Source organism: Vipera berus (genome assembly GCF_964194415.1).
Source record: "Vipera berus genome assembly, chromosome: 3".
NCBI lineage: Eukaryota > Metazoa > Chordata > Lepidosauria > Squamata > Viperidae > Vipera > Vipera berus.
The window spans coordinates 185195338-185211593 of record NC_138204.1 but is presented as its reverse complement, the minus strand read 5'-3'; the positions used below and the strand labels follow the sequence as shown (position 1 = coordinate 185211593).

Sequence of the window (16256 nt, the reverse complement as noted above, 5' to 3'; positions counted from 1 at the left end):
TTTCAGATTGCACTTTGTATAATGTAATTTAGAGCAGTATACCAACAAAGTATACCAAATAGCTTTAATATGACAGCTTTAATATGAGTGACAAAATAAAAAATATATAATATATAATGAAGAGCTAACTGATTAAGTATTTCTGAGGTATTTGCAAGGCAATAGCAAAATGCTATTAGCTTCTATGTACAGAGTAAATATGAAATCATATCCTCTAATACTATTATATCCTCTTTAAGATCTCTTACAAAATATTACATGTATTATTGAATCAAATGATTGAACGTAAAACCATACTATTACTCTACAATAAATAGGAAAAAAAACATAGAAAACATAGTATTCCTTTTGCAGCTTCTTCCTCCACACCAGATTTGGTCCCTTTCTGTTCAGAGAATGATTGTACAGAGAGGGACAGTGTTCCATTTTATTTCCAATATTCTGTTGGATTGGAAAGAATAACAAGCTTTAGAGCTGATGCACTTCTACTAAGTAAATAGGTTCTAAAAATCAGCAAATCTGAGGGCATATGCTCTAAAACTGATAGAGGTTTTCGTATACTTTTTAAAAAATTAAAGTTAGTCATTGTAAAGTACCAACCATCATAAGAGATTAACAAATGCCAAGCTGGAAAAGCAGTTTCCTTTATCCTTCAGTTTATAAATTTAATTCTAATCAAATTCCCCCAATTTTTATTCTAAAGACATTTACTGTTCACTTTCTCCATGTGTGTCCTGACATCATTCACATGTCTGAAGACAGAGCTTAGATCAAAATGTGTAAGGACGACTGCACTAATGGAACATGGACCATTTACTGTCATCTTTCTGCCAGAAGAATGTTAAATTGCAATTGATTAATCATCTACTAACTAAAGTTTCCCTTGAACTGAGTTAAATTCTTGCTAATTACAAGAGTACTTTTAGATTCTTTGGAAGACACTATTTATTATTGTTTTTTTCTAGTGATCAGTCTACTGATAAAAAATTATGGAGCTGGTACTTCCTGATGGTTTTCCATTTAAGATCAACCTAATTTTCCATAGGTCCTGTCATCTGTTGTATAATCTGTAATTAATTTTATAAATATATATGTTATTTATACTACAAAGATTATAAAGACAATACATTAAAATTTCTACCTTGCTTACATTTTATCTTTCATATGTTTATGTCATGTGTTAATTCACATATTAATGAATTTGGGAAATTAAGATAAAACATTGAATAGAGTTAAGTAACAATCTTATTTTTTGAATCCCACCAATAAATCAAGAATTAATCCAGCAGCACTCAATCTACTAGGTAGCTTATTTTCCCATGCAGAGATTCTTAGAATCCTAACCTGTTGGGACAAATGTTAGACATCCAGTAGATATACTCAGACATTCAGTATTATTGTTTTGATAAATAAGACTATGGCACTTGCTACGTTTGCCCCATGTAGGCTATAAAGTACGACAAAAATTGCCAAAAATTCATAATACATTTATGTTTTCCATGCTTACTAAAGCAAAGGTATATTGAAAGTTTTCATCAAAATGAAAAAAACTGGTGTTGTGATGCAAACTGTGCCCTCACAACACATACACAAATGGGAAGATGCATGGGCCCATAGCACTACACTGCTCTCATCATTTGCTGTTCACAGGGGCCTCTGAAGATGGGTCATACTATTACAAACCATATAATACTAATACTAATAGTTCTGAGACCAAAAGCAATTGACCTCTCTGTTTTGACTTAGATTCTGACAAGATGTAAGGAACAATGCCTTGGTCTTGACAATTCAGGAACATTACCGATCTTGAATGTATTATAGCAATAAGAAAATGAGGACTCCAGAAAATTGGCAGTCTATATTTCTGGAAGGTTGAGATGGCTTCTAAACTGTCACTGAAGTCTTAGATTCCTGCACAGATGAGGCAAAAGAAAACCTATGATGATTCTTCCTCAGAATTTGATTTTTAAGTCCATCAGTAACTGAAACTGATTAGTTCTAGGTAGTTTTGAATAAAATTATTCCAGCCTAATTTTTTTAATATAGTAAATTATGACATTCTGTATAACAGTTCTGAAAATGTTCTAGTCCACAAGGAAAACAATTCTACAAAATAGAGAAGCAACAATATTAAAAAATGTCTCATAAAATAGATTGCATAAAGAACATTTATTTTCACTGAAAACATGTGCTAATTTTTTATAGTGAGACATCCATTAAACATTGATACAGTCAACCTCTGACTGAACCTTCAACACTGTCACATATCAGGGCTGCTGAAGATTTATTATGCAGTATGAAATTGGGCGTATACAATAAACCTGATAGTAAATGACCTTTGCAGACAGAGAAAAGTGACTTTTGTTGCTAAATGGAAATGGGTCTGAAAAAATATATCAAATATATTCAACAATCAAGAAACAGGATGTTAAAATTTAAACAAAGCGTATTTGGAAATATTGTTCGTTAGAAAAATATTTGGATTTTATTATAGTGCAGAAGTTATATAGCTGTTTTCCATCATAATAATAGCAAAATAATTTAATAATGAAATTATTAAAAATAATAATTTTGCAAAAAATATTATTGCAGAAATGCAAGTTCTATTTTTTTAACCAGTGGTAGTAAAATTTATTTATTTATTTATTTAATTAAATTTTTATACCGCCCTATTCCCGAAGGACTCAGGGCAGTTTACAGGGCAGCATAAAATATAATATTAAAAAAGTATAAATTAAAATAGATTAAATTACATAAGCCCAACAATTAAAACAATATAAAAAGCTAAAACCCCTTCAGTCCAGGCCTGATAGATCAAAAAACCAGGTTTTCAGATCCCGGCGAAATGTACGCAGATCGGGGGCGGTCCGAAGTTCCACCGGTAAATCATTCCAAAGGGCAGGCGCGCCCACAGAGAATGCCCTCCCCCTGCACTCCTTAACCGTCGGCACCCTGAGAAGGCCCTCCCTGTGGGAGCGCACAGGACGATGGGAAGTTGATGCCGGCAGCAGGTGTTCCCTTAGATAATCTGGACCCAAGCCATTCAGAGCTTTATAGGTCATTACTAGCACCTTGAATCTCACCCGGAGGGCAACCGGAAGCCAATGCAGCTCACGGAGAAGAGGTGTTACATGGGAGTATCAGGAAACTCCCATAACAACTCGCGCGGCTGCATTCTGCACCAGTTGAAGCCTCCGTGTGGTCCTCAAGGGCAGCCCCATGTAGAGAGCGTTGCAGTAGTCTAGCCGGGAGGTCACGAGCGCATGGGTGACTGTGCATAGGGCATCTCGGTCCAGATAGGGCCGCAACTGGCGCACCAGACGAAGCTGGGCAAAAGCCCCCCTGGTCACGGATCCTATATGGTCTTCGAAATTGAGCCCTGAATCCAAGAGGACGCCCAAGTTGCGAGCCCTATCGACAGGGGTAACACCTCACCCCCCATCATTAGTGATGGAACAACCTGGTTAACCCGAGATGCCGGTATGCACAGCCACTCAGTCTTGGCAGGATTGAGACGAAGCCTGTTTCTCCCCATCCAAACCCGGACCGCCTCCAGGCAACGGGACATCACGTCGAATGCATCACTGGGTTGGTTTGGGGTGGAAAGAAAAAGTTGGGTATCATCAGCGTACTGATGATACCCCACCCCGAAACTACGAATGAGCTCGCCCAGTGGTTTCATATAGATGTTGAACAGGAAGGGAGAGAGGACCGACCCCTGAGGGGTGAGTCAGTTAAATAGTTTAAAAGCTGCACAATCAATGAAAAAGTCATACAAGATTTATCAAATATATTTTGCATAAATTTATAAATTCATCAAAAACATCCTGTGTCATCATAAAAGACTGAATTTTGCAAGGTGTAATGTAGTATCTGCATCTATGGCTGTTAATACAAATATAGCATTAGTGAAGAAGTCTATGGCAGATGTAGATAGCTGCAGAAAAGTTTTATCTGCAGAAGAGTTTTATCTGACAACTATGTCTGAATAAGCTAAAATGGTACCCTTATCTGTACATTTAATGCACATGCCCATAACAGGTAGTATTCAGTAAAATTAAAAAGTGCAATTGAATTCTACATTCAATTTGTGGGAAATTAACAAAGCTGAGTGAATTAACAAAGTAGGGTAGGCAATCATTGCTTCTATATAGACTAGAACAAAAGAATAAAATTTAGTTATTTCATTTCCAAATTCAGCTGTTTTATACTGGGAAATAAATGAAGCAATTGTTTTTAATATATAAACATATACAAAAAACGATTATAAGGTGCAATCATCTACATGGATAAATATACTGTATGATTATGTCTGGTACTTCTGCTTATCATTTCTTAGAAAGAAATAATTCTTTTTTTAGAATGTGTTTTTAACAGACTTTTTAATGATTTAATTTCTTAATTAAAAGTTAAGACAATTAATTAAATAATAAGCAGGGATATTCAAAGTGTGTGTTTCTCACTTGATCTGCATCTCAAAGTAATGCAGAGATTGGAATATATTTACCCTTCATATTTCAGAAAGGAAATAAATAAGTACATTAGAAAAGTGTGTTTTCTGAAAACATTTTAAAATAAGGAAATGACTTTTGGGGGGGCGAAGATTTAAATAAAGAATTGCAAGTTCACAGATTAATGTATAGAGTGCTTAAACTTGAAATAGGTTGATTGGTATTTACTTATTAACATTCAATTCTATAAAGTCTTCTTCTTAGCTAGCATTTAATTTCAGGGAGGTCTGCATATAAAGTTTAGAACTGGGAATAAGCTTATTTAACCATTGGGATTTTATTTGATTAAGAAAGCTGCAAGATTGCCAATCATAACTATAAATGTGGAAAATACCAGAATGGATGCAAATAATTATCACAGCCTGATTATTTTAATTAAGGAAGATTATTTTAATTGCAGATTATTCTAAGCCCAATTAGAATAAAGGTGTATTTTCTATGTAGGTTGTTGGTAGTTCAATAGACATCAATATATCCTAAAATGTGATGAGTTCTGCAGACTGATTGAAAGGTTAATGTCTTTTTCCTGTATTAGATCATTCTTTTTTTTTTCTCATGTATGACTTCAGTGTTGATTTAAATACTCAGCTGGAAGACCTTCTGTTGATTGTTCTGCAGGCTAGGCAGTCTTCAGTGGACAATCAAAAAGTGCCTACTGCAGAAGAATCCCACTGGCACAGAGCCTTTGTGACTCTTAAATCTCATTTCATAGAACCTGAAAAGAAGTGCCCTGAAGCTTTAATGCAGCTCAGTCACAAAGTGAAAGTGACAAAAGACTGTGGCATAGAAAAATCAAAAGCAACATCCATGATATTTCAAAAATGATACTGTACTTTTAGTTTAAATCTTCTTTCTTCAATCTGGAAAAAAAGCTCTTGCTTTTATTTGTATTTAAATGTGAGAAAACTCTCTCTCTCTCTCTCTCTCTCTCTCTCTCTCTCTCTCTCTCTCTCTCTGTGTGTGTGTCTGTGTGTGTGTGCGTGTGTGTGTGTGTGTGTATTTGTGTGTGTGTGTAGCATCTCTCTTTAGCATGATTTGGCTATAAGAAGAAGAAAAAGTCAATAGCCAATACCCCTCCATGCACACATCAGAAAATAAGTCAGTTGGACCATCTACTCCAACTTCAAAGTTAGTGCTTTAGAAAATCAAATATTGCTTAAACATGTAGTCACTCTGATAGAGCAGTGTCCGTATAAAACCTGGGAATAAGTGATTTTGAAGATGTTAGCTTTACTCACTTTGGCACTGTCCCAACAGCCTATAAATCCATTATTCCTCAAAGAACCTGCTTTGAAAAGGTCCCTCCCTCTCTGACTGGTATAATGAAGAAGCTGCAGCTGGTTAAAGCGTTTCTTTCACATATCCAAAGGTCCACATCTGATTTCCTGAGGCAGATGACTCCCATCTGGAAACATCTGGCTTCAGCAGGAAGAATAAGGATTGAATGGTACCTAAATTAACCTTGGTAGTGACTGAAGGCCTTAAAACATAGAATGGAATGTGGAACATAAACATTTTATAGGTGATATTTTATGGTCAAAGCTTGGTTTTGTGCCAATGAAACAGACCTTCGTCTGCCTGAATATTTAATAAGAATAAAAACAAGTATTGGAGTGACATAAGCTTCTTAAGAGTTTTATGCTGAAAGAGTGGAGTTTTTAGTCAGACTATAAACATGAATAATCTATGACATTGAAAATGTGACGCCAGAAAATATGACAGATACATTAAAAGAATTTGATCCTGATATACCTACTTTTTAAAAACAAAAAGAAAGCCTGGCAATTACTAAATGCAGAGCAAGCTCAGCAGGCCCAAACAAATCTGATAATCTCTGTTCTGCTTAGCCACATGCCAGTGTAATGGCTACAGATACCTGATTTGCAGCTGTACTTTTTTGTATTTGTACAAAAGAAAATGAAAAGTAATTCTTTTTCTATTTTTCTTTTCCTGTTCTTTTCTGCCTTTCACTTTTTTAATGAGATTTTTCTTCTTTCCAATCTTTTTTGTTTGTTTATTTATCATTTAACTTTGTATGTTTTTAAACAAATTGATTAGGGTGTGTGTGTGTGTGTGTGTGTCTATGTGTGTGTATGTGTGTGTGTGTGTGTTGGTGCAACTATCCACCAACCAAAATGCTAAGGATGAAGACTGCTTCTCCAAGCTATCATGATTGTAATTAGAATTAATTCTACTGACTATTTGGCTAGGCCATCATATACTCTAACAACCTTGACCAGGTCTAGCAATAGCATATAATATTTTATTTGCTTCAAGTCAAGTAATTTTATGTTTGTGTTTGTGTGTGTGTGTACACATACATATATAAAGTTATTTGACTTGAAGCAAAATAAAGTATTATATGCTACTGCTAGACCTGGTCAAGGTTGCTAGAGTATATGATGGCCTAACCAAATAGTCAGTAGAATTAATTCCAATTACAAAAATGATAGCTTGGAGAAGCAGTCTTCATCCTTAGCATTTTGGTTGGTGGATAGCTGCAGAAAAATAATTGAATAAATTCAAAGCTGTATAGACTTTTCACTGATTTAAATGTATATGTTCAGAGGGGGGGAGAGGGAGAAGGGGAGACCGTGCATTAACTCCAATGTGTCTAACTCAGAATAGTTCTGCAAACATCACCAAAATGAAAATTTCCTACAGCATCCCTTCTTTATTGTTGTTTGCCACAGCAAACCCTGTAACATATTAACATGTAATTTAAAGTGGAGATGCTGAAATCTTGCATTCTAGAGCTAACCTCTTAAAAACTAATGGGATATTGTGTTGTAGTTGTTTAGTCATTTAGAAAGTTTGATTCTATTCCAGAGGCAAAACAGCTATTAGCTTGTGGAAGAGATTTTATCTTGTCCACCAGGATTTTACACTTATAAAAACACACAAGAGGTAATCCAAAAGTTATTACATCTATCTTCTAATCCAACAGTATAAAACCAGTCTCCTATATCAAAGAGTGGCCAATAGGAAATTAAACCAGGTAACAAGATACTACCACTCACCAAAGAATTCACAATCTGGCTGAGAAAGTTTGCTACTAGCTTCAGCCACTAAGTAATTGATTTCATCAACAGGTATTTAGTGAAGGTGAAAGAGCTAAAGATAACCAGAAAAGGATAATATTAAAATAAACTTTTTAAATTTTACTTCTGCATATGTTCTAGATCAAGGGTGTCAAACTGATGACCTGTGGGCCAAATGCATCACGAAAAGGCCATGCCCACCCTGGCTCTGCCAAGGCAAAAAAAAGTCACAATACATCATGATATGTCATGTGATGTGATTGAATTTGATTATTAAAGTTCTGCTGTTTCTTGTATCTCACATCTTTACTCCCAATTCCAGCTGTTCCTAAATGGTACGGGAAATTTTATAGGGTGACAACTGGCAGAGGTGAAAGCTGTGAATACTTCTTCATGGAGTATTCTGGTACTCCAGAAATTGATTTACCCGTGTGAATTTAATTCCATTGTTCAGTAGCTGATCCACTTTACTTCTTGTTCAGCTGTTGTATGTCTTCAATTGCTGAAAGGGCAATCTTTCCATGTGCAATACTGAGGCTCACAAAGTTTATATGCAGGACATTTTTTTACTTGACTCATAGTTCCTAAACTAACCCCCTCCAAAGCTTCAGCTGCCTTAGTATAATGCCAAAATACTACAATTTTAGCACAGAATATAAAATCATATACATAACACTTTCACAGATTTGTACCTCTCTCTCTTAGCAACTGCATTCTTTTGCTTTGGAAATCTCTAAAATGCACATAATATGAATTAAAGTAAGGGTTGCGGTGGCTAAGTGGGTTAGGACGCTGAGCTTGTCAATCAGAAGGTCGACAGTTTGGCAGGTCGAATCCCGAGTGCTGCGTAACAGAGTGAGCACCTGTTACTCGTCCCAGCTTCTGCCAACCTAGCAGTTCAAAAACACATAAAAATGCAAGTAGAAAAATAGGGACCACTACGGTGGGAAGGTAACAGCGTTCCATGTGCCTTTGGCGTCTAGTCATGCCGGCCACATGACCAGGGAGACGTCCTTGGACAAGCGCTGGCTCTTCGGCTTTGAAATGGTGATGAGAACCAGCCCCTAGAGTCGGAAACGACTAGCACGCATGTGCGGGGGAACCTTTACCTTTACCTATGAATTAAAAAGTAAAGAGGGGGCATTAATGGAATACTTTGCACCCCATCTGCAGACCAGCCAGAAGGAAGATTTGTTTGACTAATGAAGTTTTCAATGTTTTGAGATAAGTGGCAGGGGAGATAATCATAACTTGATTTCAAATTGGGAGCTGAAATAGTGCTGGTGTTATATTTGAAAGTACTTTGACAAAGTGTGTGTGTGTGTGTGTGTGTGTGTGTGTGTGTGTGTATACATGTACACACAGACACTTAAAATAGCATAATTCCTACTTATTCCTATTCTTTGTAATAGAAATAGGGGAAACAGATTATATGTGCTGCCTCTTTACACATGTGCATTATACTTGACATTATCCAGAATTTGGCTCATTACGTCCTTTATTTTTTCATTTTGTTCTGGATAGAGGTAATCTAGCTAGGAGGAAACTAAAAGAACTGCCAGAAACAAAAATACTTGATTACTATTGTCTGTGTACCTCCATACAATAATTAAATTAAAAAATGGTGCCTGCATAGTTCTCCTGATTTGATTTCTTCTATTAGACAGATGTACAGATAGATCTATTTATTGGTCAAGAAATGTCTTTTTTACCCTTTATTCCAAATATTGTCCACACTCATTACAACTAGCAAAACCTATCATCATTTTTTAGTCTGGGCAATTACGTTAGTTTTCCTTCACTTCTCATTTGTTTTTCTAGCTTGCTAAAACTCTCAGCATAACTATTTGGCTTAAGAAACTGAAATGGTCTTGTTGTTCCTTGTGATCTTACCTAACATGATATCATAATCCAATGCATAGACCTCATTTGAAATATTTCAAACCATCACTATTTTCTTTAAAATAGGAATTATTTTATCAGCATGTTACCAAGAGAGATCCTTTGAACAATGTTTTATCCCTAATGAAGTACTTGACTGTTCAATACATGGTGTGGCTCAAATGACCCATTTTTTTCATACCTTGTTGATACTTCATAGGAAACATTCTTTTATGTAAGCTTCTGAATTTAAGTTGTATGGTTCTAGGGATTAAACAATAAAACCAAAAATGGAGAGAGATTACTAATTAAGATTTGGGGCAAAACATACCTTCTTTGTTATCTTTAACCAAACTTTTTAAAAGTTTCAATTCTCTAATATATTTCCTATTATGGTTATCAGGTGGGACATGATTTAATTTAATTTAATTTAATTTAATTTAATTTAATTTAATTATTATATTTGTATACCGCCCTTCTCCCGAAGGACTCAGGGCGGTGAACAGGGCACATATAAAAATACAGAGTACAAAAATTAAAAAAAGAATTAAATAGGAGCCTGAGCTAAAACAATAGATAGTAATATAAAAAATCCACAATAAAAACCCCAACACATCCCCCATCAGGCCAGGCCGGCTTGTTCAAATAGATAGGTCTTCAGACCGCGTCGGAAGGAGCGAAGGTCAGGTGCCATCCGGAGCTCAACCGGCAGCTGATTCCATAAAGCCGGGGCGCCCACAGAGAAGGCCCTCCCCCTGGGGGCCACCAGCCGACATTCTCTGACCGGTGGCACCCTGAGGAGGCGCTCTCTGTGGGAACGCACAGGGCGGAGGGAAGTTGACGCCAGCAGCAGGTGATATAATGTCTGGAAAACTAGTTTTTTGAATATTTCTTTAGAACAGTGTTTTCAAACATGTATGCAAGGCTTGAAGTCCTCATATAAAATAGGCTCAAAATGGAAAAATTTGTTATGCTAATAATATATCATGGAGTACTTCATCAAATACTTTACAGAAGTCAGTATTTGTTATACCACTTCTGTAAAGTTACAGTATATCTATAGCATTTCCACAATATATTAAGTATTTTCATGATAAAAATAAAATAAATCAAATGTTTGTTCTTCACAAATCCATACTGACGTCTTATAATTATTCCATTTCTGTTTGGATCTTGTAAATTGTTCTCTATAAGATCTTTAAAACCCTACCTGGTATCAGTGTCAGACTGATTGTTCTGCAGTGTCAAAGTGATTTTTCTGCAAAGTATTTGTTAGATCAACACACACACACACACACACACACACACTGCCATTTATAAAGTTAGAGACAACATTTGCTTTCCTCTATTCAGCTACATTTCATTAATTATTGGGGATTTCTCAAAAATAATACAGAAGAATTTGAGCAGACCAGGTAGTTGGTTTAGTATTCTAGGATGAAAGTAACTTCGTTCTGGAGATTTAAACTCATTCATAGTAAAGACCATGTTACTATGAATCTCAAACTTCAATCTTGTTTTATCATCCTGCCCTACTTGTGGAAGCACACTGAGCCAGAGTAGCATTGACTTTTTTTTTTACTCGTTCAAATTTCCCCTTCTTTATTTAGCATCTTTTACACTTTCTTGTTTCATTTTGAACATAGCCAAAGAAGCTGTTTCTATTATTTGTAGCATACTTTCCTAACATTAGCTCATTCGGAATTCCCCCTTTCAGTTCCACATATCTAGTCTACCGGTCTATATTCTTCTTATGTGACATTGTCCTCTTTCTCATATGGGTCCTCTTTGTTTTCAATAACATCTGAATTTGAAGCCACATTTATTACTTTTGCTGCAGCCCTTTTGCTGTCCCTCACCATCACTATTTCTTCTCCGTGGAATAATTTGCAATTATGTTTTAGTATCTATCTATTGAGGAATACCTATTTATCTTGAGCTATTTTTCCATTAGCTTCTTTAGCCATGCAATCCTACTTTGAATTCATGCAAATCTGTTTTTTTTTAAGTCTAGCATTTCTGAAAGTACTATTCCTGCTAGTTCCAATCTCTTAACTAAGCCTGCCTTGTTGGTCAGCAGCAAGTCAAGAGAAGATAATACTTTCTGTGTCCCTTTCTACCCTTTGAAAGATATTGAAGACAGTGAAAGGAATTTTCCAAGGAACAACACTTGTGTGCCAAAAGATGTCTATTACTATTACTGTTAGAAGTTTTATATCCAAGTATCAAGTAAAGTAAAGCATGTGAGTTACACTGAAGTGCTAGTGATTTCGTATATAATCCAAGGAGTTTTCTTAGCAAGTGGTTTGTTCTGTTTTCTTGGAATGTCTTTTGAAATTAAGATTAGGATAGGGTTCTCAACAGCGTGCCACAGAGTCAGTTATTAACAGTAAGCCAAACTATTCAGCATGACATTATTTAATAAATCATTAAAATGTGGAAGGGAAAGAAACTCATAACTCAATTGCAGAATGAAATTTCTGAAGTCTGAACCACCTTATAACTTTCCTCAATTGATATTTTATTAATGAATATTATATTTATTATTGTTTGCTTTTAGTGCTTTCATTTTTGTACTAGGTATCTGATTCTTAGTCTCTTCCAACTTCTAGCCATCCTTTATATATTACTTTAGTTAAGGGATGACTCTGTGTGTGTGTGTGTGTGTGTGCGTGTGTGTGTGTGTGTGTGTATGAATGTATATATATATATGTACTGTATGTATGTATGAATGAATGTATGATAGAATCTATAATAAATTATCTTCCAGAATTGTTGGGTTTTACATTATTGCTAATAAATAAGAAAAAATGATTGTTACATTTTTATTATTTGCTCTGTTAAAAACTCTTCCTATATCAAGAGAAGCAGACATCAGTCCAGTCTTTTATTACTGGGAAAAATTGCTTTGTGGTCCTTAAAGTGAATGACTTTACACTGTGGTTTGGTTCCTAATAATATTGTAATATGATACTATTAATGGGCTTTACAAACATTGTAACCTAGTTATAGTGAACTGGTTTTCAATTTTAGGTGTACTGGCTGGGGATAATGGGATCTGTTATTCAATTCTGAGGGTATTATGCTGGAGAACAATGTCATTTATCATCTGATAGCTTCCTCTGATATTGTTGTAAGATTGATGGCAATACTCAGGTGAACAGAAATATTAGGTTTTAATTATCATGTTTCTCAAATTATGGAATGGTATGACACTTTAATGGAACAGAGCAACAAAACAAGAACCACCAAAGAGCAAAGAAGGGATGCAGGAGGGAGTGGGGCAGAGACACATGTAGAGATATGACTACTTCTACCACTAAAGTTTAAAAGTTATTAAGTTATTTTGTCTATGAAAAATTTTGCAGAATACCCAAGCTTCTCTTACAATGCTCATAAAGATGACCACAAGAAATACTGTAATCAAATCCACAGAGTGTGATATGCCTTTAATGTATTATAGCTAAAATTGTGTAGTGCACCAATTTGGAATATCTTAGATTTTACTACATCATTTATCAACAGAAATGGACATCCTTGCAGTAAGTCTAGGTCTAGGAGAATTGGAATTTGGATAAGGTACAAAGAAACATCTACCTTGGAATGTGCTAAAATAATGTTTATAATTGCAACATTAAAATGTCCACTCTGGGACTTTTATACTTTATACTCATGTTACTTTCTTTTCTTGATAAGCCAATAAGCCAATCTTAGTTTGTGTTATAAAGATCTAATTGCTAGGGGTTATCTTTTTGCCCACAAATGTGTCATAGCACTTTCCCCTTGACACTTCAAAAATTGGTAAATACTATTTTGATAACTATTTTGTTTGTTTATTCAGTTTATCGCCGCCCATTTCAAACCAGTGACTTTGGGTGGCTAACAATAATTAAAAACAGTTAAAACAAAAAAGAAATTAAATACAAATAGTAGCCAAGGTACATTATAGTCCATGGTATTAGCATAACCAGGAAATGAAGAGTCTTTCACCCAATTGGGACCTTAAGCCCAACATATATCCAGGTCCTAAAGTCTTTCTGAAAGACCAGCAGGCTTGGGACCAACCTAATCTCTGGAGGAAAAGAAGATGTATCACCTGGTGTCTGCCAGCCAACATTCCTTGGCTGATGATCCAGAGCATGCCTATCCTTCCAGACTAGATTGGACAAATTGAAAACTGGAAGAAAATGGTCCATCGTGGATCTTGGTCCCAAGTCATGAAGGCCTTCAAAGGTGACAGCCGGTACCTTGAATTTTACCCAGGAACACACTGGCAAACAGGATTGCTGTGCTATCTCCCTTTTCTTGACAAATTTCAGAATGATAAAGCTGCAAGTTTAAGCTTTTAATATTTTGATTTTTAATTACATAATGGAAGCAAGTTGTATTCTTTTTAGCATCACAACTTGTAGTGCTGAAGTGTTCCAGAGAGAAAAAATATTCTTAATTACAACATCTTGCAAACTTTTGCCAACTGAAGAAGGTGTAGTTTGGTATCACACTTGAAAGAAAGAAAACTTCCATTGCTTAAATATTATCATTCTTTGATGAAATTTTATTCATTCTGAATTATGAACTATTTACCATCCCATGTTCCCATAATCCAAACCTTCAAGCAGATAAAGGTAGTCTTATATTTATGACCACAACTGAGCCCAAATTTTCTGTTTTTAAGTGATTAATTCCTCATTTTTTGACCATTTTGCAATGGTTGTTAAGCAAATCACTATAGTTGTTAAATGAGTCATGCAGTCATTAAGTGAACCTGGCTTCCTCCATTGACTTTGCTTAGGAAGGCTGTGAATGACAATCCCAGGACTGCGGAATGCTGCAACCATCGTAAATACAAATGGTTGTAAGTCAAGGACTACTTGTACTTATCTTAGAATTGTAACATTCACCAGTGAAGTATATTTGGCATATACCATCATTGGTAAAATATATGACTACTTTGAGATGAGAAGTAATTTCCTTGTTAACTTTAATACAAGTACTTTTTAACAGTTACTCATATTGAAGAAATTTAAATAATAAAAATTAGTAAATTTGCTCCACATTTTAATAATACTTTCAGATCCTGATCACAGTATTTACATCTTGTTCAATACCAGGGTAGAAGACAGACATCTTTACCAGTTAGGGTGTGTAAATTACAGAGAAATCTAGAATCCATTTGGATCAAACAATTCAACACATTTCAAGCTGCCAGATTTTCATCTAGTATTTAGAAGACTAAATATTTTCTTTCCTAATTCAAAAAGGTCTTATTAAATGGAAACAGTATGTTTTGTGAGCAAGGCAATATTGCCAATCAGTCCCTTTTTTAAAGAAAAAAATCACATTTTACTTTTAATGCTATCTCTTGCTCACAAATACATTCTGATTTGCAGTGTTATTTTGACCACATGATGAATCAGGACTATTAATGAAACCGTTACTACCATTAGACCAAGATTATATGTCAACTGAAAATGCACAGTCTGCAATCCTGCATATAGCTGGCTACTTAAATTCTCAAAGACAATATGACTGAAAGAGCGTAAATACATGGTGAATAAAAGTCTTCACTTAAATCAATCAATACAGATTAATTTGCATTTTTAAAATAATCCAGAATGTACTATAGCTTTGTTATTGGTTAAAACTTAAAAGAAGTAAACAAGCAAAAGCAAAAATCAAAATGAATATGGCATTAGAAATGCCCTGCTAACTTCAAAAGCAGGAATACTGAACACAGAAAACTTTTTCTTTCATTACTGTCTGTCAATAGTAGAACTAATTGAAAACTTCTAAATTTAAAACAGAGCAGCATGTAGTCTCTATCTTACTCTACCTATACATCAATAGGTCATTCTCAGTTAATTAAGTGGAGGCATAATCAGCTTAATTTATGTACTCCAAAGCAGTTAATGACATCTTAGTACAGTACCTGACGTTTGGCCTGCCCATATAACATGTACAGCATTCCAAATTTATTCTGTTGCTCTCTGACTTCAGTTCCTCTTCTTCTTCTTCAATATTTCTTGTCCATCTGTTCATGCTGAAAATAAATCAAAATTCCTGAAGTAAACAGCAAAAGGGAGCCTTAATTAAAATAGCAAGTTTCAATAATGACATTCTTATAAGGCATAAAACTCTAAATAAAACAGTAACTTGTTATAGCAAAAGCTATAAATTAGCAGTACCAAAGACATTTTGCATTGCTTATAAGGCTAAGACTAACAGAGAAACAAGGCTAGGGAGTTTAAAAGTTTTCAAGAATTATATCCTGAATGCTGGTTGATAAAAAAAGAAAGAGTAAATAAGTGTTGGCTTTAATAGTTTTATAAATGGCTGAATCTCAGAAGTTCAAAATGTGATACCTAGACAAGTAGTTCATCATTTTTTTATTGCAGCAAAAACACTTCCTTCTTGCCATCTCTGCAGCTTGTCTTCATTTTACTGAAGCTGCAAGTTTACACACAAAGACAAACCACAATGTCAACCAATTGGACCTCACTTAAGGAACCGAGGCGATCGATTCGTAAAGCAAAGAATGAACAGGACCCCATTTCTGAAGTACGTTGCTCAAACTGCTCTTTCATTAAAAGATGCTCTCTCTTATTGATTTTGGCTTAAGTAATGAGAAAGCTTATCCAAAAATCTTTAGCATTTGGGCTCAAGTTAAGGAAATCAATAGAGTCATTTCCCATTTGAACTGCATATGTGAATTTTATGTACGAGAGACAAGACAAAGCCCAAATCAGATAAATCAATAACATTGCCAATAGAACATGAAACTGACAAATGGCATTTTTACGCAATTAAAGTGAGCTGTAAACAC

At 35.0% G+C, this 16256-nt stretch overlaps 1 long non-coding RNA gene across 1 annotated transcript; it reads right to left on the bottom strand.

Moving 5' to 3' along the window:
* Positions 1–350: 350 nt before the first annotated feature.
* On the bottom strand, positions 351–15436 carry LOC308664927. Its single transcript, XR_014025784.1, has 3 exons — positions 15363–15436; positions 9636–9697; positions 351–441 (listed from the first exon to the last, which is right to left on the bottom strand). It is a non-coding gene; the product is annotated as an uncharacterized lncRNA (long non-coding RNA).
* Between the last annotated feature and the right edge of the window lie 820 nt (positions 15437–16256).